The sequence below is a fragment of the Bidens hawaiensis genome, unplaced genomic scaffold, assembly GCF_021521415.1.
Source record: "Bidens hawaiensis isolate Kalapana, Puna unplaced genomic scaffold, B.hawaiensis_p1.1 tig00003781_1, whole genome shotgun sequence".
Lineage (NCBI taxonomy): Eukaryota > Viridiplantae > Streptophyta > Magnoliopsida > Asterales > Asteraceae > Bidens > Bidens hawaiensis.
In genome coordinates, this window is record NW_027491218.1 from 2,045,269 (window position 1) to 2,067,720 (window position 22,452).

At 43.0% G+C, this 22,452-nt stretch overlaps 1 pseudogene across 1 annotated transcript; it reads right to left on the minus strand.

Annotated features, from left to right (window-relative positions):
- Nucleotides 1–394: 394 nt before the first annotated feature.
- On the minus strand, nucleotides 395–4,365 carry LOC143624479 (auxin efflux carrier component 3-like; annotated as a pseudogene). Its single transcript, XR_013152120.1, has 6 exons — nucleotides 3,575–4,365; nucleotides 2,539–3,424; nucleotides 2,181–2,266; nucleotides 1,184–1,341; nucleotides 1,033–1,109; nucleotides 395–907 (listed from the first exon to the last, which is right to left on the minus strand). The product of XR_013152120.1 is annotated as an auxin efflux carrier component 3-like (transcript).
- Between the last annotated feature and the right edge of the window lie 18,087 nt (nucleotides 4,366–22,452).

The window sequence follows — 22,452 nt, forward strand, 5'->3', positions numbered from 1 at the left end:
CAAGAAATTATCTACATGATAGTATATGCATTACAAACACTAAGGATCGTGGCTCAGTTGATAGAGCATCTCATTCATTATGTGTTGCTGTTTTTTAGGGGAGTGCATCATACAATCAGAAAAATTGCTCTTGTTGCTAAATAGAATGTCTTACTCCATAACTCTGAAGGAAGAAGAGAACAATAGCATGACTAGGGTTTGATTCGATTTAAGTTTCCAATTAGTAGAAGATTATTATATTATTATTGACGCATAGATTTTAAAGTATGAACTAATCACAAATGTCACTATACAACATGGTATATTGTTATACAACACAATTTTATAATTATAATTCAAGATAGTGAGATGGAGATAAAACATAAGATACTCCATATCGAAAGACAAAACATAATCAATAAACATGTCATGCTTCATGTCTCTTAATCATAATGATTCTAAAGTAATTACATTAAAATAAATACATAAAAACAAACAATATTAATGTTTATATTGCACTAACATGCCAATATACAACTAAATATTCTTGTCTATAGCCCATCAAATTTGTCAAGTTCCTTGCCTTCCTCTTACATCTCATTGGTTTCTTGAATATTTAGTATCTAACTTTGGAAGCTTATAACTTTGGGGAGCAAAATCCTTATAATCAAGGTGAGGTGCACATATCAAGTCAAAAAAATGTCACCTTCCAAGTGTTTTTGAGTCTTTATACGAATTCATGATAATTTAACACGCTTATGTTTAGGTAAATCCTCGGTTAATGAACTTGTTGGATGACTAAACTTTAGACAATCTATCGTCAAGATTTCTTCTTCATATTTTGTCTTGATCATATATATCTCACAAACCAAGAAGAATGTAGTAGAGTAGAGTTATCGGTAATGCAATCAACATTCCAAATATCACCCTGTATAAACCCGAAAATAGTTATAAGAAAAACATGATTGTATAAAGGAATGAGGATATATAAGTATATTTACATGTGAATATAACAATACTATGTATTCATGTATGATCTAGTGCAATGCTTACCCGGTGCTAAGAATCGCTGGATGAACATTGTACTCTTTAGCAAAAACAAACGGTACAATTCCTTGAGGAAGTGCAGCCTGGTGTTTACCATTCAAAGTTAATATTATAGTGATAACTAATAATATATGATCATCTATCGATCGAACAATACCTGTACGATGGCGACACGTAGTAGGTTTCCACGAAGGCCAACGATGAAGGAAGCGGCCACCATAATTGCTGGTCCGGTTAAAAATCTTACAGCCATTGAAAAAGCCGCTACTGAATTTCCACAAGCTATTATTTTTGGTTGAAGTGCCATAAACAAACCTTCAAAACATTAAAACAATAGATTTAATTTTTTTACTTTTAAAAGACAGACTTTTAACAAAATACTATGTAATGGTTTATTTAAAACATCCCTTACATAAAAATGTACACGTGGTTATTGATATAAAGTAAAAAACAGTATCATGACTTTCGTCATGTTAATGTCTATGAAAACAAAAATATCTAGACAAATTTGATGAAAATATAAATAAAAATTAATCCTTCGAATTAACAAATAATGAATAAGATTGATGTTGATTTTTATCATTAAGAAGATGTAACCTAATGGGACCGCAATCGAGTCTATTTACTCAATAGTCATTAATGTCCCAATAATAAATTCATAATAAATACAATGATATTACAAAATAGTAGTGAAAATAATAAAAATAAAAAAGAGTACAACATATATTTTTTCACTAAAACATCATACGCGTTTTAGAGCGAAGATTCGATATTTAACCCAATGGCAAATAAATACTTAAATTTATTGGTGTAAAGTAAACAGTAACATATAAGTAACATTTACATTAAAAGAAAACTTAGGTCTTAATTGTAAAAGTATAAACTAGCCCACGCATTTTTGTACTTTCATTCACAATAGAATGTGAAGACAATTTAATTTGTAACCTTTTTATTAAAGTTGTGCTAAAATAAAATCGAGGTGAAGTCATAATAGTCGATGAGAGCTAGAAAAAAATCTTATTTGTTACAGTTAAAATAGAAAAGATAAAATCCGCTATGTATTTAAAAGTGGTTATATATTGAGGGTTGAATTATCAACCAATCAATAATGATAAATTAAAATATTCGAATAATTTAACTAAAAAAGAACTCACCTAAGCTAAACATGGCCATTCCCAAACCAGCATCCGAGAGTATTGAGATCGATTTCGAAACTATTGAAGGCATTTCCACATGCCACCTGTGATCATAAAACTCGTTAAAAGATACATATATCTAACAAACAAGCCTAAACCGAACCAAATTTAATTAACAACATCGAGTTTATATACCGAGCTTAATCGAGCTCACAGTTCTAAACAAGTCTAACTATAAAAAATCAAAAAAAACTTAAATGGGTCCAAACTTTTATGACTATAAAATATAAAAAAAAAAACATAATATATTTAAAAATACTTTAGCTTATAATATTGTATCAAAATAATTTAAAAATAATAATAATATTCAACTTACCTAAAGGAAACAAGAGCCCAAATGAGTCCAATGAGACTCGAATAAGTGTTCGGATTCCTGATAAGTTTCCTCCACACCATAATCAATATTAACCGAGTCATAACACTCGCAGGCGGCATCTGTTTTCCGGTATTCGCGTCAAGGCCCATTACCTCCTTAGCACGGATATCCGACGAACCTGGGCCCAGTTTCGTCTCTCGCTCCCTCCCCTTGTCCGTTTCCATGTTGTCCGAAACGACCATCCGGATTTCCTTAGCATCATTAATATTAATAACCGGGCGACCAGAATGCCCGGTCACCGCGTCAAAATCATTCCCACCGAACACATGGATCCCACCGCCTTCTGAAACAGGCGAAGTACTCGAGCTCCACACAAACATGTGGAGCTCTTTATCATCATTCTTCGCCTTTGCCCGCCCGTTCGACGGTTTCGGTTGTGAAACCGAAACCGTCGACGCAATCTCCGGGTTTGGCGCTGGGTAACTGCCATTGCCAGTGCCAAACCTGGGAGAATGAGAATTCAACGGCCCGGGAGCTGTACTCTCTTCGAAACTCGAGGGCCGAGGCGTGGGCCCTCGAGACGACTGTACAGAGTACACCTCTGCCGGGCCGAAGTTAGACAACCGCCCACCCGGAAACCCCATCATGGAGTAAAAATCCGAGTGGTTAAAATTCGACCCTCTCGGCGTCTGGTTTCTCGACGAGCTTAGACTATAAATCTCCGCCCCTGTTAAATTCGAGGGGCAGGGAGTCATTCCACTAAGCCCAACCGAACGCCAAGACACGTTCGATTTCGCACCGTCACATGTAGCTTCCCATCATCTCCGATTTCCGCGTCAGTTTCTAAAAAGTCGTGCCCGTCCAATGACACAACATCTGACTCCACCTGTCATAAATTAGTCAGAGTTTATTATTATTATTATTATTATTATTATTATTATTATTATATCTACAGATAAATAGTTACAGATAAATAGTTGATCAATAATATATAATACTAGTTACAGATAAATAGTTGATCAATAATATATAATACCTTGAATGACACAATGGAAACCGGGAAACTGTTCCATAATAAGAATTTTCGCGCCACGATACTCGAATAAAAATAGTAACAATGTATACCATACTATACATTGCATCACCACCACTTGAACCATCAAGCTACCCGAGTACTCGCCGTACATCGCGATTAACAACGGGATTCCCATAACCAAAGTATTCGGTAGCGTCGAAACCGAAAAAATCGTAATCATCCACTCGAGACTCCCGTTTTTCGCGAACACTGCCCAAAACCCGAGCACAACGAGCATAATAATCTTTTGTAGCGAATCGGCTGCGATGAATCGAAAATTCATTTCGTATGGATTGTTTAAGGATATGAAGTGGAAGGAAAGTAACGGGACGGCAAAAATAGCCACGAAACGGTTTATGCCCGAGCATTGGTCGGGTGAGAATATTTTCCACCAACAGACGCTGCCGTAGGCGAGGATCATGGCGACGTATAGTGGGACCATAGCCGCCATAACCGTGTAAAAATCGTGGGCGGTAATCATTATTGGTTATAAACTTATAATTATTTATAGATCTAGACGAAAAAATTTAACGGAAATATATTATTATTAAAATAAACCTGACTAGCAAGAAACTAGACGGAACAGATGCGGACTAAGATGGGAATCTAGAGACTGATGTATGAAATGATTAACATAAAAAAGCTGGTGGTTAGAGAGAGAAAGTAAGGGAGTATTGGCATTGTTTTAGAGAGAGAAAGAGATTGATTGGATTGTGTGATTGAAATGAAAGACAATGTACAGGAAACAATTGTGTGTGTATATTGTCATATTGAAGATAAGGTGTATAATGTGTACGGCTAGTGTGAGGGAGCGTTGACTTAATTGTTGACCATGGATACAGGTCGGGTCGGGTCAGGTTAGAGGTGCATAAATCGGTTTAAAAGTCAAAACGGGTTTGGGTTGAAATCGGTTTGGCTTGGTAACAAAAGTGAAAACCGGTTTATGATTGGTTTTGGTTTGGATTGAAACTAGTTTCTTGACCAGGCTACGATCGGTTTCGGTTTTGATGGAGAAAATTACAAACCGGTTATGAATCTACGGTTTCACTCGATTCTAACCTGGTTTCTACATAATCGGTTTCAAACCGGTTCGGTTTTGGTTCGATTTTCGGGTCGGTTTAGTTAACTGGTCTATTAGTCCACCTCTACGTCAGGTTAGGTTCGTATATTCTCAAAAGGAAAATAGATGGTGGTTTCGAGTATAGCTCCTCTCATGGGCCGGTCCGCGTCATTGACGAACCATTTATTGGAGATAGTCTAAGAGTTTATTATGATAGTAAAAGCATTATGATTAGTTTTATTAGTTTAACTAAACTCGAGTTAATAATCTTTGCGTTTTTCCTCTAATCATAATATTTTTCGTCATTTTCAAGCATTTCTATTGGTAGTTTTGTTCGTTTTTTATGTGTTGTTTTGATTTTGAATCGGAATAGTGAAATTTATCTTAAGTTATTAATCGCAATGATGAAAGTTGTTTCAAGTTCTTGTTTGCAATGGTGAAATTGTTTGATTGCCATGATGGTGGAGACTGGATCTTGGTTGAGGCGTTCTAGAACATGGAAATTTCGGACGACCTTGGTCTTTCTCTCCGGTTCCTATATTCGGACGACGGGGAAGTAACTGTAACCGTAGGATCTCATTCTTAGATAACCTGACGAAAAAAGTTCAACATATCCCATGTTATATGCATTTAAGCCAAACTTAAAAGGAATGAACATGTTCGACATTACCTGCATTATTGTTAGCAACAATCACATCTTTCGTGTCTATAAATACCTCGTTTACTTAGACATGTATATAGTCCATAAAACTATAGTACTTACTCTCATGTCCCAGCTTTGCCTTATGTAAGAAATGAAGTTGAGTATCATGTTTTAGAACTTTGTCTCCATGTTGAGCTTATAACGTTTTCTTAGTCCAATTCATGTAAATGTTTTAAGATTTAAAAACTTTTAAAAATGAGAAGTGGAAAACGTTACATATTTATATTTTATTTACACAAAAACTAAACACCATACAAAATACAACTGAAGTTTCTAAAGAAGAAGATGGTGCGTAATATAAAACATAAAGCACGAACTAATCTATGACCAAATTACATTTATCTTTGAAACGTTATCTTAATGCTTTTCAAACTCGATACTTCTTCACAAGTAGCAAACGGAATTTCAGCCATTCGGCTGAAGCAGTTGTAAGTCTAGTTACGAAATTCAATTATTAAACGAGCGATAGAACTATTAGTTCGTGTAAGAAACCGATTCATACTCAACTTCCTACAGGTAAGTTGATACTTCTTATTTTTCATATCGTACTTTATATAATCGTCAGGCTTCTAGAATTAGAATATTGGACATCAGATTTATTTAAGCTTAAAACATAAGCAAAAGAAGTCTAGAACTAGATAAGCAAACATTTGAATAAAAGTATCTTTATGTTCATAAACATACATAGTCTCGATTCGTATCAAATTGATTTGGAAACACTTTTTGGACCAATTTTAAATGATATATATTTTTTAAAAAACTTTCACAAAATAATTGCAATTGATTGAAAAGTAAAGATGGGGTGGGCCATGCTTTGTAAAGCTAAGTCTATTCTCATGAAACCTTTTTCATCAACATGTGCTTTGAGGGCCAAGGTGGTTTCTTTCATTTTAGGATTTTAGGTGTCACATAAAGGAAAATGTAAGTGGGAATATAACATTTGTGAATGTGAAAATGATTTGAAATGATGGCTGTAAAATTGGTAAATGTGTATTGAGTATCAAGGTCGTCTCCGAGAGTGCAATAGTCTTTATAGGTCTTGCACGAATTATAAAATCTGATAAAATATACAACAAATATGAAAAGTAATTAAAAACTTATAGGCCTTTAATCTTGATAGGCCTTGCACAAATGTCTAGCATACATATGTTCTAAGTCAGGCATGTAGAGTATAATATTAAGGAGTAATGTGCTTAAATTTTACTTGTGATATTTGCTATATTTTATAATTTTTATTGTGAAAGTTATATAGCACAATATAACCCTTGATGTAGTATGAGATTTATCTTTTTGAGATTGATAAAATAAAAGTTTAATGCTAAATAAGAAAGAAAAATGTGTCAAATGTTACCATGTAGCAATTTATAAAGGGTTTAGTATATCAAAATGTTTATTAAGTCATCAACACGTATTTTACTCGATACACGTAATTTAAGTATAGAAGTTCAAAAATACACTTTTAGTGTAACAAACTTTGAAAAATTATCTATATATCAAGTAAACATGTTGTGTTAATGACATGACACCCGAGTTTCAGACATGAGACATTCACGTCGTCAGTTTATGTCTCTCATAATGAATTTGAGCTGGGTATCGGTTTGAGGAGGTCAAGAGTAACAGGAAGGGCTATGACTGTGGCGTAAAGTTGGTTGAAGGAGGTGAAATGGGTATGAGCAGTAGGGTAAGTGGTAACTCGAGATGGCCATAACAGTGGTAAAAACACTTTATTTTTGTTTTAGAACAGGGACTTTTGTGCTTCTTATAAGGTCACCGCACTCTTCAACATGTAAGAACACTTTTATTTAATCAATAGTTAGAATTATTTGAAAGTTAAAACCATTAAAATAAATAATAGTGGCTTTAGAAAATAATTGCAGCTACCACGTTTCAACATACAATTGGGTGATATAAAAAAGAAAATGACAAAATTACTTAAATGGATGGTTAATCGTTGCAACATATAATTGGATGACATAAATAAGAATGACAAAATCACTTAAATGACTAGTACCTTAACCTTCATGTTACTTGACAGTCGATACATATATATGACAAGTTTTAAAGTTGAGTGTATCATGTGTGATTTTTCTGAAATTCACCATACACAAATACAATATTTATAGAAATGCAATATGATTGGAAGTGAAAAGACGCAACTTTTTTTGGGAAGAAAAAGATGGGAATAAGAAGATTTGTTGAGTTAGTTGGAGTAAGATAACTACTCCCAAAGAGTCGGATGGGGATTGCGTCTTAGTGCAATATGCTAGTATCGTTCTACTAACTATAAGTGGTTCTGGAGTCTCAAATCCGAACCGGATACTCTTTGGAGAAAAGACAGAGAGACAATCTTGTTTTGATTTGGTTAACCGTAACTTGGTGTGGAAATGGCACTGGGTTACGGCCTTTCTCTCTCAGTGTGAATCCAGCAAGCTGGATGATTGCTTGCGACTCTTACAACAGGTGGTGGTGGGTCCTTGAAGAAACACTAAGTGAACCCACAGGCAGATTATAGATAATCTGGGGGTTAAGTAATGTTTCCCACGAATGAGGTCCAGCAGAGAAGGTTGTTCTTCAGGGGACCTGCAAAACAGACACCGTAAGCTCGTCACTGAGAAGGGGGGGGGGTTCCTCCTTGTGACCACCCTCCGGCGTGAGAATCAGACTAGATTGCTCTGAATATAAGTGTATATTAAGAGATTGCTAGATAAGATTGAGATAACAGATGATGTCCTTACCATTCCAAGGTGTTGGAGTATTTATAGCCGAGGGTAGGTTTCCAAGCAGGTACAGCCGGCTGAATAGTATTCCTGTTCTACCAACAGTGGACGTACGCACAGGCCATGCTGGTTGGTGGATAGGTTACGGCCAACAGTAATAAGGTCGGCTGTATACTGTTCCTTTACTGCCGGCTGATCACTGTTCCACCAACTGTAGGCTGCGCACGTCCCCTCGTAAGGGTTGGTGAGTAGGCAGCGGCTAATAGTGACAAACAGTACTAGAGGGTGCTCATCCTCGTATTGTTGTCGGTGAGCTGTCACCCTGTGATTAGTTCATGGGCTGCTCTGGTCAAATTGTCTGTTCCGCCCATACCTTAGTAGGTATAGTACGAAAGACCTTCCAGAAGCATACGGACTGGCTCATTTAGGCGGGAGTATTCCCGCCTTGCTCATTCCTTCATGTGACTACTGAAGTAACGAATGCCTTGTGCGTGTAGCCTTGCTGTTAGTGCGGGTAGCCTTCCCTGATGGCTTGTATCCGCAACTGCGGGAACAGGCGGGGTACTTCACCATTGGGAGGCTTTCCCTGCGGGTACAGCTGGCGTACTGCGCGTAAGGTTCTTTGAGCATGGTGGGTCCTGCTGGAGCAGTTGGTTATTGCGCAGACGTCCCTGTTCAAGGTGAGTCTTGCGGGTCCAACTGGGCTCTGCTGGGAGCACAAACACCCCCCTGGGTATCCTATCTTTCCCCGTCACTCTTACAGATGGAAAACACTCCCGCACAGAAGATGTGGACTTTGTCGTGATGAGGAAGCCACACCACACGTACGACATTCTCTTCGGGAGAGACGAGATGGCAAGATTCAACGCCGTGGTATCCTCAGTCCACGGCATGATGGGATGGCCAACAGCTGAGGGTGTAGCGATGATCACCGGCATTCCCCAGGTATGCATCGCATCTGTCTCATCTAAACCCAATCCAAAGATGGCTAAACCAACCATCACCGAACCAGAAAGATGGGCCTTCAATGGCAAGCACCCTGACCAGGCCGTAACCATTGGCCCAACAATTGTTGATCCCACACGCACCTTACTTAAGCGCTTATTACAAAGGAACGCCGACATCTTCGCGTGGACACCAGCTGACATGACTGGTGTACCCCGGAGTAAGGCAGAGCATAAGCTCAAATGCGATCCGGCTGTCACACCGATCGTACAAAAGCGCAGAGTAATGGGGACAGAACAAACTAACGCGTGTAGAACCCAAGTCAAGGAACTTCTTGACGCAGGCATCTTACGCGTTAGTAGATATCAAACTTGGGTTGCAAATCCCGTTATGGTACCGAAGAATGACAAACAATGGCGCATGTGCATAGATTTCAAGGATTTGAACAAAGCATGCCCCAAAGATTGTTATCCGTTACCTGAAATTGATCTTAAGGTGGATTCGTTGGCACCATTCCGCCTTAAATGCTTCCTGGACGCGTATAAGGGGTACCATCAAATCCACATGGCCGTTGATGATCAGGACAAAACCGCTTTTCGGACGCCCGATGGCACATTTTGTTATCAAATGATGCCATTCGGACTTAAGAATGCTGGTCCACATACCAACGCCTGATGGACAAAGAGTTTCATTCCCAAATTGGGAGGAACTTGGAAGTCTACATGGATGACTTGGTCATCAAAAGCCCTGACCCAGAGGCGATGTTGAAAGACATCGAAGAAACTTTCAACACGCTCAGGAAGATAAACATGAAGCTCAACCCGAGCAAGTGTGCCTTTGGAATGGAAGAAGGGAAGTTCTTGGGGGTCATCGTCACTAAAGATGGCTTCAGAGCGAACCCTGAAAAGGTCGAAGCCATTATCAAAATGGAATCACCTACTACCATCAAACAGGCTCAGACACTGAATGGATGACTAGTGGCACTTAATCGCTTTTTGGCAAACCACGCGGATAAGTCGTTTCCCTTCGTGTCAACGTTGAGAAACTGTTTGAAGAAAACGCACTTCCGCTGGACACCAGAAGCGGAAGCAGCTTTTCAAGAGATTCGGTCACGCTTGATCGAACTCCCAACACTCACAGCACCAGAAGCGGGAGAGGAGTTAATCCTATACCTTTCCGCAACTGATAGAGCAACCGGGGCAGTCCTGCTAGTAGAGCGAAAAGGCATCCAGATGCCAATCTATTATGTCAGCCGTATCCTAACAGACGTAGAAACCCGGTACTCTACCCTCGAAAAATTAGTCTTAGCACTTATACACGCTTCACGCAGGTTAAGACGATATTTCCAGGGTCACCCAATCATCATTCTCTCCAACTTCAAACTTGCAAACGTTCTAAGCAAACCCGAGTTATCGGGACGCCTAGCCAAATGGGCAATTGAGTTGGGAGAGTACGCGATAAAGTATAAGCCAAGACCAGCCATAAAAGGCCAGGTTCTGGCCGACTTTATTACAGAAGGGCCTGCATCACGGGAAAAAGAGTGCCAGGAAGAGGCTCAACCCTCTCCAGCACAAGACATCAATAATGTCTGGCGGCTCTACACTGACGGGGCAGCCAATAACGAGGGTTCAGGCGCAGGGCTAAAGCTAACCAACCCAGCGGGCCAAGAATACACTTACGCTATTCGACTGGATTTTCCAAGTACGAATAACGAAGCCGAGTATGAGGCATTCCTGGCTGGGCTGAGAATTGCGCGTAAGATGGGAGTGAAAAACTTGGAAGCCCACGTGGATTCCATGTTAGTAGCCAATCAAATCAACGGGACGTACACGGCCGTGAACGACACAATGGCCCTGTACCTCGCACAAGCAAAATCCCTTATGCGCGATTTCAATGACTGCAAAGTCATACACGTCAAGCGAAGTGAAAACAAATCTGCGGATGCGTTAAGCAAGCTTGCATCATTAGCCTTCACCCACTTAGGAAAGGATATCCGCATTGAACTCCTCGAGACACCATCGGTCCCGCACAAGGAAATTTGTGTCATCCAAACCAGCACGGAAACGTGGATGACACCAATAATAAAATACATTGCGGCAGGTACACTACCAGAATCCAAAACACAGGCAAGAAAACTACGCTGTAAAGCACTGAATTATCAACTGATAGATGACATCCTTTACAGACGTAACTTTCTTGGCCCACTCTTAAGATGCGTGGACAACCAAGATGCTGACTACCTCCTAAGGGAAGTACACGAAGGCATCTGTGGAGTATACGCAGGTCCCCGCGCTGTTGTAGCCAAGCTAAACAACGCGGGATACTTTTGGCCGGGGATGCATACGGATGCACTGGCATACATCAGAAAATGCAGGTCTTGCCAGCTTTACGCACCCAACACGCACCGCCCGAAGAATGAACTTGTTCCAGTCACTTCTTCATGGCCATTTCAGAAGTGGGCCATCGATGTGACAGGCCCATTTCCTACAGCAGCAGGAAATGTTCAGTTCCTAGTGGTAGCCATCGACTACTTCACCAAGTGGATAGAAGCAAAACCTTTAGCCCAAACAACCGCGAAACATATCAAAAAATTTATTTGGGAATTTATTATTTGTCGTTTTGGACTTCCACGGAATTTGGTGAGCGATAACGGCACCAACTTTGCTGACAAGAAGCTACAACAGTGGCTGAAAGAACTTCAAATCACCCACACCTTTACCTCAGTGGCACACCCGCAAGGTAATGGTGAGGTGGAAAGAGCAAACAAGAGCATCGTCGAAGGCATCAAGAAAAGACTCTTGGAACACAGATCCGGCTGGGTGGACGAGCTTCCGCACGTCCTTTGGGCAAACAGAACGCTGAAGAAGGCCAGTACGGGAGAAACCCCGTTCAGCCTCACTTATGGCACGGAAGCCATGGTCCCGGTCGAAATTGGTTTACCCTCACCAAGGATCTTGATTCAGCCAGAAGACAATGATGCGGAAAGACGGTTGGATCTTATGCTGACCGAGGAACGCAGAGACTTAGCCGCAGTGCGTGAAGAGAACTACAAGCGACAAATGCAAAAGTACTACAACATGCGGGTAAAACTCTGCAACTTCAATGTAGGAGACTACATACTGCGTAACAACGAGGCTTCGAACCAAGAGCGCCCAGGAAAGCTGGCCCCGGTCTGGGAAGGGCCATACATTATCAAAGAAGTCCTGGGAAAGGGCGCATACCGGCTCGAAAGGCTCGATGGCACTCCCATCCCAAGAACATGGAATGGAGCTCAATTACGCAAATGTTATATGTAGATCAATTTCAAAACTTGTAAAGAAAAGGCCTAGAGCCACTTCTAATGGAAATGATTCTCCTTTCATAATGTGTTAACTTTACCTTTATACTTATGAACTTCCCACACTGGTGCCGGTATTCACCGCATAAATGGGGAAGAAGTAAGTCGTTACGTGTGGAAGGCGGCAAAACCCGCATAAACACAACGCTAAAAATAAGGAAAACCTACACGCAGGTCAGATGTAAGTAAAGTTTAGCCATCCTTGTAAGTGCAAGTGACGGTCTTACCCGCACAATCACGAACAAGGAAGCAAAACTTCAACCTATCATCTACCACGTTCAAAGGTTATCCTAAAAAAGGATGAGGAAAACCTACACGCAGGTCAGATATGGGTGAAGTTTAGCCATCCTACTAAGTGCAAGTGACGGTCCTACCCGCACAATCACGAAAGAGGAAGCAAAACTTCACACCAATTATCTACCACGTTCAAAGGTTATCCTAAAAAAGGATGAGGAAAACCTACACGCAGGTCAGATATGGGTAAGGTTTAGCCATCCTACTAAGTGCAAGTGACGGTCCTACCCGCACAATCACGAAAGAGGAAGCAAAACCTCACCAATTATCTACCACGTTCAAAGGTTAACTTATCCTCAAAAGGTGAGGAAAACCTGCACGCAGGTCAGATGGTAAAGTTTAGCCATCCTACTACGTGCAAGTGACGGTCCTACCCGCACAATCACGGAAGAGGAAGCAAAACTTCACACCTATCTACCACGTTCAAAGGTTAACTTATTCTAAACACTTGGAAAATTGCTAATTTAAACTAAAGTATGCAAGTCATAACGTTTATAAAGCAAGGAATCCAATGAAAGAAGCGGTCTTAGCCGCACAAAGATTTATATTTCATAAATATTCGTTACAAGAATGGCCGGGTAACTACCCGCCTACAAGAAAGTAAATCTATACAAACTAAATCTATCATAGCAGCGGGAAGGGATCTTCAGGATCAGGCTTCAGGGCCACTTCCACTTGGACCAGCGCCGTCAGTAGAGCGTGGCTGTTCAAGGAAAGCCTTAAGGATAGCTAGCCCATCATCAGCAGCAGCAACTTCATTCACCTTCTCCACCACCGGATGCAGGAAGGCAGCATACTGGTTCACTGCTTGGTCATAAGCAGCTTCAGTATCCACATTATACAAAGGGAAGTTGGAAGGCGGGACGCCTTTCTCAACGAACCCTAGACCAAGCAGGAAGCCGGCCCGTTCCCCATCCTCGTGAGAAGCGTTGAGGGCTGCGCTCATAGCATCGTCGTAAGATGTCTCTGAGAAGACCCGATGCACAAACTACATAAGAAAATATACAAGTGTCAACACCCTTTCTATTTACAAAGAAGAGCGTAAAGACATGAAAGTTTACCTGAGACAACGCTTCTCGAAGAAGCCATTCCTTGGAAGCCAGAGCTTCTTGGAGGGCAGCTTGAGCTTCGTTACGAGCGCGTTCGGCTTCACTCTTGTTAAGGTTGGCAAGCAACACTTCTTTAGCCGCAGCCTCTTCGACGCCCTTTAGCTTCCGCTCAGTATGGTCAAGCACCCCCCTCTGGTCCAAGATCTCCTGGAGCTTTTTGGCGTCTTCCATCGCCAAGGCATCATGAGCCTGCTGGAGAGCCTCTAATTTGGCTTTAAGTTCTTCATTCTCCACTCGCAGAGGCTCAGCAACAGTTTCAGCCTTGGTGGCCCTCTCGGTTGCGTTCCTCGCAGTTTCCTTAGCCACCCGAAGCTGTTCATTAACAGCTTGAGCAGCCTTGGAACGGGCCTCGAGTCGAGCCTGAACTTCAACCTCGAGGGCCTTGAAGGCCTTCTCCTTCTCCGCAGCCACTGCGGCAAGTTTTTGGTTCTCCTCCCGGACAGCCCGCGCCTGAGCTACTTCCTTGAGGTGAGCTGCTTTTAACTTGTCGTTTTCACGACAAAGCAGCTCGACGCGCGGCTGCATCCGGGCCAGGAGAACCCGAAGCTCATTGGTTAGTCTACCCTCCTGGTAGCTAGCCATGGCTTCCCCCAACGCACCACTGGGAGCAGCGTGACGAGCCCATTCCACGCACTCCACAGGGGTGCGAAGGGTTGTTCCTCGGCGAATGTTCCATCGTGGAACATACACTTCATTGGAATCCGACACTGCAAAAAACACAAAGCAGTTAGGAAAAGATGATAAAATATATATGTATAAAATGGGCCAGAAGAACCCTACGCACCTGTAGGGTCAATAACAGGCCGATAGCCGCCGAACCCATCACCTGAACCCAAAGGAAATCCATCCAAGAGGTCAGGCAGATGGGAAGGTGGCAAAGATTGGCGGAAAGCCCCATGCGTACCTGATGGACCGGCCGTCGTTGCCGATGGCGGGGGCATGGTAGCAGCCGCCGTGGTCGCCGCCGCGGTCGCTGCCGCGGAATCCGCAGCAATAGTAACCGCCGGCTCGGTGAAGGATGCTGTAAAAATCGCCCTTACAGCCGGCGGTGACGTCATCTCGGCTGGAACAGTCGGCTCAAAGGAGTGAGCAACTGAACCAGCGGAAGCAGGCGCAGGCGCCTAGGTCGACGCCTCAGGTAGGCTGACCAAGCCTACCGTCATTGGCGGAGAGATACTACTCGTCGCTTCACCCTGGAATGCGCCAACATCCACGCCTGCGTAAAGAAGAAAAGTGTTAACAAATTAAGCTATGAAGATAAAAGCTAAAGAAAAGTTGTACTTACGGGTTTTCTTGAGCCTAAAGGTACGAAGAGGCGGGGACGGACCCGATGGAGCCGGCCTCTTTGCGCCGGTCACCGTCGTCTTCTTTGGCTCTCTGGAGGTGACAGTCGCAACCTCCGGAGCTGTGGTCTTGTCACCACCGGGATTCCCCGCCACCTCTTCGCTCTCGGTCTCCGAATCAGACCGAGGCGCTGGATCGGCAGTGGAGGCCTTCTCCTTCCCCTTCCCGCCGGCAGCCTTCTTCTTCCGCACCAACGGAGGACCATCTGCGGATTCCTCATCAGAACATACGATTAGAGGAATTCCAGCAGAGGTTTCAACATTGAGGGGTCGAGGGTCGAAGAGCTCCTTACCTGGCCGGCGGGCGCTAAGGATCTCATGGCCTAGCGGATAGACCTCCACGAACCGATCCACCGTTTGTTCCAGGATGGGCAACTCGTTCTCATCAAGAGCGCGAGTACCCATCCGTGCGGGACCGTCAGACTCCCGCGGGTTCAGGAGCGACTGCAAGTCGTTCCCCTCTGAAATAAACAAGAAAAAGTTAGAAGAAATTCAAAATCAACAAAAGGGAAAAAGGCATACCGAAAGGAACAGAGTTCGAACCGTATTCGAGGACGATCGGAATCTTGCGCGCATCAGCCTCCTTCCACACCCGGCTCATCCCCAGCATCACCATCCCGGACTCCGCAAACCGGTAAACCGGAGATTGGACCCGAGATATCTTCGCAAACCATTCCGCCTCCTGGTAGCTGGAGGCGTGAAGGCTGGGAAGTACTTGCCCGTTCCTGAATTTCATGGCAATGGGGATGGCGCGAGCGGATATGAAAAAGAACTCCCGCTTCCACGAGCGAAGACTGCGCTCGGTCGCGCAGATCTTTAAACCCTTAATCCGGGTTGTCAACGTGTACCACCCCTGGATGCACCTCCAAGTGTAGAAGGTCATCAGGCGGTCAACATAGGGCTCAATGCCCAGTATCCGGCACACCCACTCAAAGTGGCGAATCTTAGCGATCGCCATGGGGTGCAACTCGGTCAAATGAACACCGTGCCTCTCAAGGACACGGTAAACAAACTTTGTCAATGGGAACCTAAGATTCCCATAAACAAAGAATGCTGCATAAACCCCGATCTTGCCTCTGGGGGCATCGTACACAGTATGATGGGGTTCAGGAAACTCAGGCTCGAGAGACTCGAGCATGAACTTCCTGACAACATACCGGTACAGATCGCCAGGCAGAGCACACTGGCACTCACCAGCAGTACTCTTGTCATCGGCTGTGGATTCAACATCACGAGACGACATCTTGTGAAGAAAAGGAGAAAACGATTTCGGGAGAATGCTTGCCTGAAAAGGTGAGTATTCGCCGGAAATCGCAAAGAAGATGAAGAGAAGAATGAAAGTGTGGATTACAAAGAACCCTCTCCCCCTTTATATACTAATCGCAATTAATGCGATGAAATTAATGCGGAAGAGAGAGAAAACGAAGGTGCAATGAAACTATGACACGTGGCAAAAAGCAAGCTGGCAACAGCTGTTGACAGGACGCATACCATTAATTTCGCGGCCACGCGCCCGAAAAATCGCGCCCACGCGCCTAAAAAAGCGTCTGGAATGACCATGTACTGTCACGTCACCATAACTTCCTGCACGTCCTGACACAGTCAGAAGAAACCGTCGCACGACGTTTCAGAGTTTTGGACTATTCTTCTTTCCAACAACTCTTCGAATTTCAAAATTCAAAATTCAAAAAGATTCAAAAGTAAGCGGGAAAATACCCCTTACCTTGGCAACCAAGTAACTGTAACCTGTCAGCTTTTCCATGCTTGACCAGTACCTTTATCTGACCCTCCCATGCCTGTTTACTGTTACCTGTCAGCTTTTCCTTTGCCCCCTGCAGCTGCCATATCTTTTGATATCTTTTGCTTTTGGAATCTTTTACTTTTTGGAGATCTTTTCCCCTTTTCTAGGGATTGTGTTCCCTAGGGTTTCCCTATAAATAATAATGTTAATTTCCTAACACTACACACACAAAGCACTTAAACTCTCCTGTTCTCTTTTACTCCTTGCCGTTGTTCTTCCTCTGCCGTCTCCTCTCTCTTTGCCTTCGTCTTCTATCCTGTTCTGCCCTGCTTTTCCGGTAATATATATATTATATATAATAATTTACTTATTAATTATGCTAACTTATAATCAAGACTTAAATCAAATCATTAAAACAATAATCTTTAATTATAGGTTAACTTGTGCTTGTTTAAAGTTGGTTCTTGCTTTATCTTTCACCGCACCGTTTATCAAGTGAGTAATCTCGTACCTAATCCCTTTTTATTTTTAATGTTTTGGGATGTTCATGTGTTCATACAAACTTAGAGTCTTAAACTTGTTTATGAACTTTAGTCGCGCAGTATCCCATGTGTTGAGGATGTTTACTTGGCTGTTTATTTGTATGTGTGTATCATTAACCGCTTTGTTCGGCCTATTCCGAAGTTTTCATGGATCCATTAGATGAACACGGGAGACCTATCGTTTACGGTTTTCTTTGTTTACACTTGCACAGATGTTTTCTTGTTTTTGTGCTCATTTGGGAGCACGGATTGAACTATGAACTATGATCTATTTAGGCTTGATCACAATCTGATTACACCCTTGTTAAACACCAGACATACACGTGTTGCGCGCAGATTTATTGTTATCTATGTATTGTATTAAACTTGATTTCTCACCAACACGCAAGTGTTTGACGTTTATTTTAACACATGTTCAGGTTTGCTGTAGCTACATTTGGAGCTTGTGGACACGTAGGACGTTTTTACTTTTGGACCTAGATTAAAATGTATCAAGACAAGTTATTATTGTTCGAATATTTTGCCTTATAATATAATGATTTATGTTGATTTATGTTATCTTGTGTTTACGTTGCGCGTGCGTGAATGAATATATTTATTAAATAATGACACCCAATAGTGTCACGAGTAATGAAACAATATGTGGCGCCCCGATGTATAATCCGCCTTTGGTCGGGGTGTTACAGATTGGTATCAGAGCTCGTTGACTTTAGGATAGGTGGTTAGACGTAACGGCCTAGAATACCTAAGAGTCCCTTATCGCGCATGAGAGAAATCTCATGTTTGCACGCTTATTGTTAATTACTCGTTATTTATAAATATGCTTGCGCAGACGCAGCGTATGGTTTTATGTTTTATTTCGCGTTATTTCGATTTTTGCTGAATTTCGATTTTTATTGATTTTACTTACATATTCGTTTGTTGGGATTGAAAATCCAAAAAGTCATGGTGATACATGAATAGTTGATTTTCAAATTCCATTTACGATTATGTTCTGAGGTTGGAGACTTGAAAAGTCATGGTGATACATGAATTGTCAACCTCCAATACTCATTTTCTTGTATATTTTATATTGAGGATTGAAAAGTCATGGTGATACATGAATCGTCAATCTCCAATACTCGTTTACTCGTCATTTTAAATTGAGAATTCGGAAAGTCATGGTGATACATGAATTGTCGATTCTCGATTCGAATTTGTTATCTGTATTAAGTTTGCATTCAAATTCATGTTTACTTTAACTGTTGATGGTATCTAACCCCGCGAAACCAAGCTTTATAAGATTATACTTTGCGCTAAGATATTAACAAAACTAAAACTTTTATAGAATGGCTCCGCTATCTCGCCGTCATCAGAGGAGAGAAGCCTCGCGCAGGCGTAGACAGCAACGTTCCCAGGAAATGGCCGCCGCAATAGCCCAAGCTTTGAGCCAAAACAATACCTCCGGTTACAACATTAAGTCCTTTAATGCGGGTAACCCTCCGAAATTCACAGGGCTTGAAGGAGCCACCGTGATGCTCCAGTGGCTGGAGAAGATAGAAAACACTTTCCTCCATACCCAATGCCCTCCTGACAGACGAACCCTATATGCTTCCAGTGTCCTGGAATCTAGAGCGCTTACATGGTGGAATGGAGTAGCTCATGCGCGTGGCGCAGAAGCTGCTTCTAGCATGACATGGGAGGAATTCAAGGAAATTCTGACGCGAGAATTCTGCCCTCCCAACGAAGTTAAGCGCCTGGAGGAGGAATTTTGGAATCTTAAGCAATACAGCGGTGAAGCGCGCGAGTACGCGACGCGCTTCCATGAACTAAGCCTGCTTGTCCCTCACCTTGTTACCCCTTCCCGCCGAGCCATAGAGAAATTCCTTGGGGGTCTCCCCATGGAAATTCAAGATTTTGTATGGGCCAGAAACCCAGCAACCCTATCTGACGCCATCGAGTTGGCCGCTGTGCTCAGCGACAACCATGTCAGAGCAGGAACCCTGTTCCTGCGGGGAGCTGAGAAGACCAAACCCACCAAGACTGCCCCTGAACTAACAGAAACCAAACCAGAACCCTCAAGTCGTAACAACCTCAAGCGCAGGCGCAAAGCCTATGCGCTTACCAGCCCGCCCATTGTCCAGCAACCCACCTACCAACCTCCAGTTTACGCGCCTAACCCACTATCGACCTACCCAACACCTCCTGTAGTCCACAACTATGCCTTAACCAATCCCGCACTCCCTGCCCCGCCAACTAAGAAACCTTACACAGGAACCCAACCCTTTTGCCCAACCTGTAGATTTCACCACCCAACCCAAACCCCGTGTCGACAATGTAACCTATGTGGCCGCGTTGGTCACTCTGCCGAGTTCTGTAGAGTCCCTTCCGCCAATCCAATTGCGCCAACACCACCAGTCTACCCGCAGAACCCACAACCAACCTACCAAAACCCACGACCCAGATCGTGCTTTAACTGCGGTGATCCCAGTCATTTCCGGAACGCGTGCCCGAGACTACAAGTGCAAATCACACAAGCGAATCCGGTGAACCAAATCTCGAACCAAGTGACGCGCGGACGAGCTTTTAACATAACTGCGCACCAAGCGCAAGCGAATAATGACGTAGTTAATGGTACATTTTTGCTTAACGGACATTATGCTTCCGTACTTTTTGATACTGGCGCCGATCGAAGTTTTATTTCTCACGCGTTTGAGCAGAAGCTTGCGCGACCGCGCGATAACTTAAAAGAAAATTTTTCAGTTGAATTGGCTAATGGCGAAACTGTTTTAATTAACTCAGTGATTAAAGATTGCACGCTTAACCTTAACGAAAACGATTTTCTGATCGACCTCATCCCCATGCCTCTTGGAAGTTTCGATGTTATCATTGGTATGGACTGGCTCTCGAATAATCGCGCCGAAGTTATTTGCGCCAAGAAGTTGATTCGCATTCCTCGAGAAAACGGTGATCTTCATATCTATGGCGAGAAACCCTCCAGTGGTCTTAAACTTATGTCTTGCGCCGAAGCCCGAAGGCTCATGCGGAAAAGGTGTATTGCATTTTTAGCCCATGTGGTTAAACCCGAGGAAGGAAAGAAGAAGCTTCGCGATATCCCCGTTGTGCGTGACTTCCCTGAAGTTTTTCCTGATGATCTTCCTGGTATCCCTCCCGCTCGTGAAGTCGAGTTTCGTATTGATCTTGTCCCTGGTGCTTCCCCCGTAGCTAAATCTCTTTACCGTCTTGCGCCGCTGAGATGCAAGAATTGGCAAGCCAACTTCAAGAGTTGACCGCTAAAGGATTCATTCGCCCTAGCTCTTCGCCCTGGGGTGCTCCGGTGTTGTTCGTTAAAAAGAAAGATGGTTCGTTTCGCATGTGTATTGATTACCGCGAGTTGAACAAGCTCACCATTAAGAACCGGTATCCCTTACCGCGTATTGACGACCTCTTTGATCAACTCCAAGGTGACTCTTGTTTCTCCAAGATTGATCTCCGCTCTGGCTATCACCAGTTGCGCATCAGCGATGAAGATGTTCCGAAGACTGCTTTTCGAACTCGTTATGGCCATTTTGAATTCTTGGTCATGTCCTTCGGTTTAACCAACGCACCCGCCGTTTTCATGGATCTAATGAATCGAGTGTGTAGGCCTTTCTTGGATAAATTCGTGATTGTGTTTATCGATGACGTTCTGATTTATTCTAAGACCAAGGCCGAGCATGAGCAATACCTTCGGTTGGTATTGCAAAAGCTTCGAACCGAGCAGCTCTTTGCCAAGCTCTCCAAGTGTGAATTTTGGTCTGATGAAGTACAGTTTCTTGGCCATGTTGTGAACAAGATGGGTATTCATGTCGACCCATCCAAAATTGAAGCAATCAGGAACTGGATTACGCCGACCACTCCTACCGAGATCCGTTCCTTTCTGGGCTTAGCTGGTTATTACCGGCGCTTCATTTCGAACTTCTCGAAGATCGCTTTGCCTTTAACAGCTCTAACGCACAAAGGTAAACCGTATATTTGGGGCTCGAAGCAAGAAGAAGCCTTTCTGACGCTCAAGCGTTTGTTGTGTGAAGCTCCTGTTCTTGCGCTACCTGAGGGTAATGATGATTTTGTCGTGTATTGCGATGCATCCAACCAAGGTCTCGGTTGTGTTCTTATGCAACGAGGCAAGGTTATCGCTTACGCATCAAGGCAACTCAAGATTCATGAAAAGAATTATACAACTCACGACCTCGAACTAGGCGCAGTTGTATTCGCCTTGAAGATCTGGAGACACTACCTTTATGGTACTAAGTGTATCCTCTACACTGACCATAAAAGCCTTCAGCATATCTTTGATCAAAAGGAACTCAACATGAGGCAACGCCGATGGAACGAACTCATCAGCGATTACGATTGTGAGATCCGGTATCATTCTGGTAAGGCTAATGTGGTAGCTGATGCGCTCAGCCGTAAACCCTGCCAGCTTAACTGTATCTTGCCGCGCACGCAGCTTCACTTCGCGCCGATCCAAAGCAACCTTGAATCGCGCATTCGTGACGCACAGCGCGCATCCATCAGTAATGGTAACCTTCGCGCCGAGTTAGCGTGTGGCGCAGAAGCGCATTTTGTCCCTAATCTGAGTGGAATTCTCTGCTATCTCAATCGCATATGGATTCCCTTTGATGAGAATCTTCGCGCTGATATCCTGAGTGAAGCGCATAAATCTCGGTATTCTATTCATCCCGGCACTGATAAGATGTACAAGGATTTGCGCATTACTTATTGGTGGCCCGGTATGAAAAAGGATATTGCTGTGTTCGTAGCTAAATGCCTGACTTGTTCTAAGGTAAAAGCTGAACACCAACGCCCATCTGGTTTGCTCGAACAACCAGAAATTCCTACGTGGAAATGGGAAGGTATAGCGATGGATATCAAGTTACCTTTGACAGCAATCAAACATGATAGCATTTGGGTAATAGTGGATCGTTTGACTAAGTCTGCTCACTTTCTGCCCATTAGTGAAAACTACCGTGTTGAACAACTCGCGCAGCTTTATGTCAAGGAAATTGTCTGCCGCCATGGTACTCCTT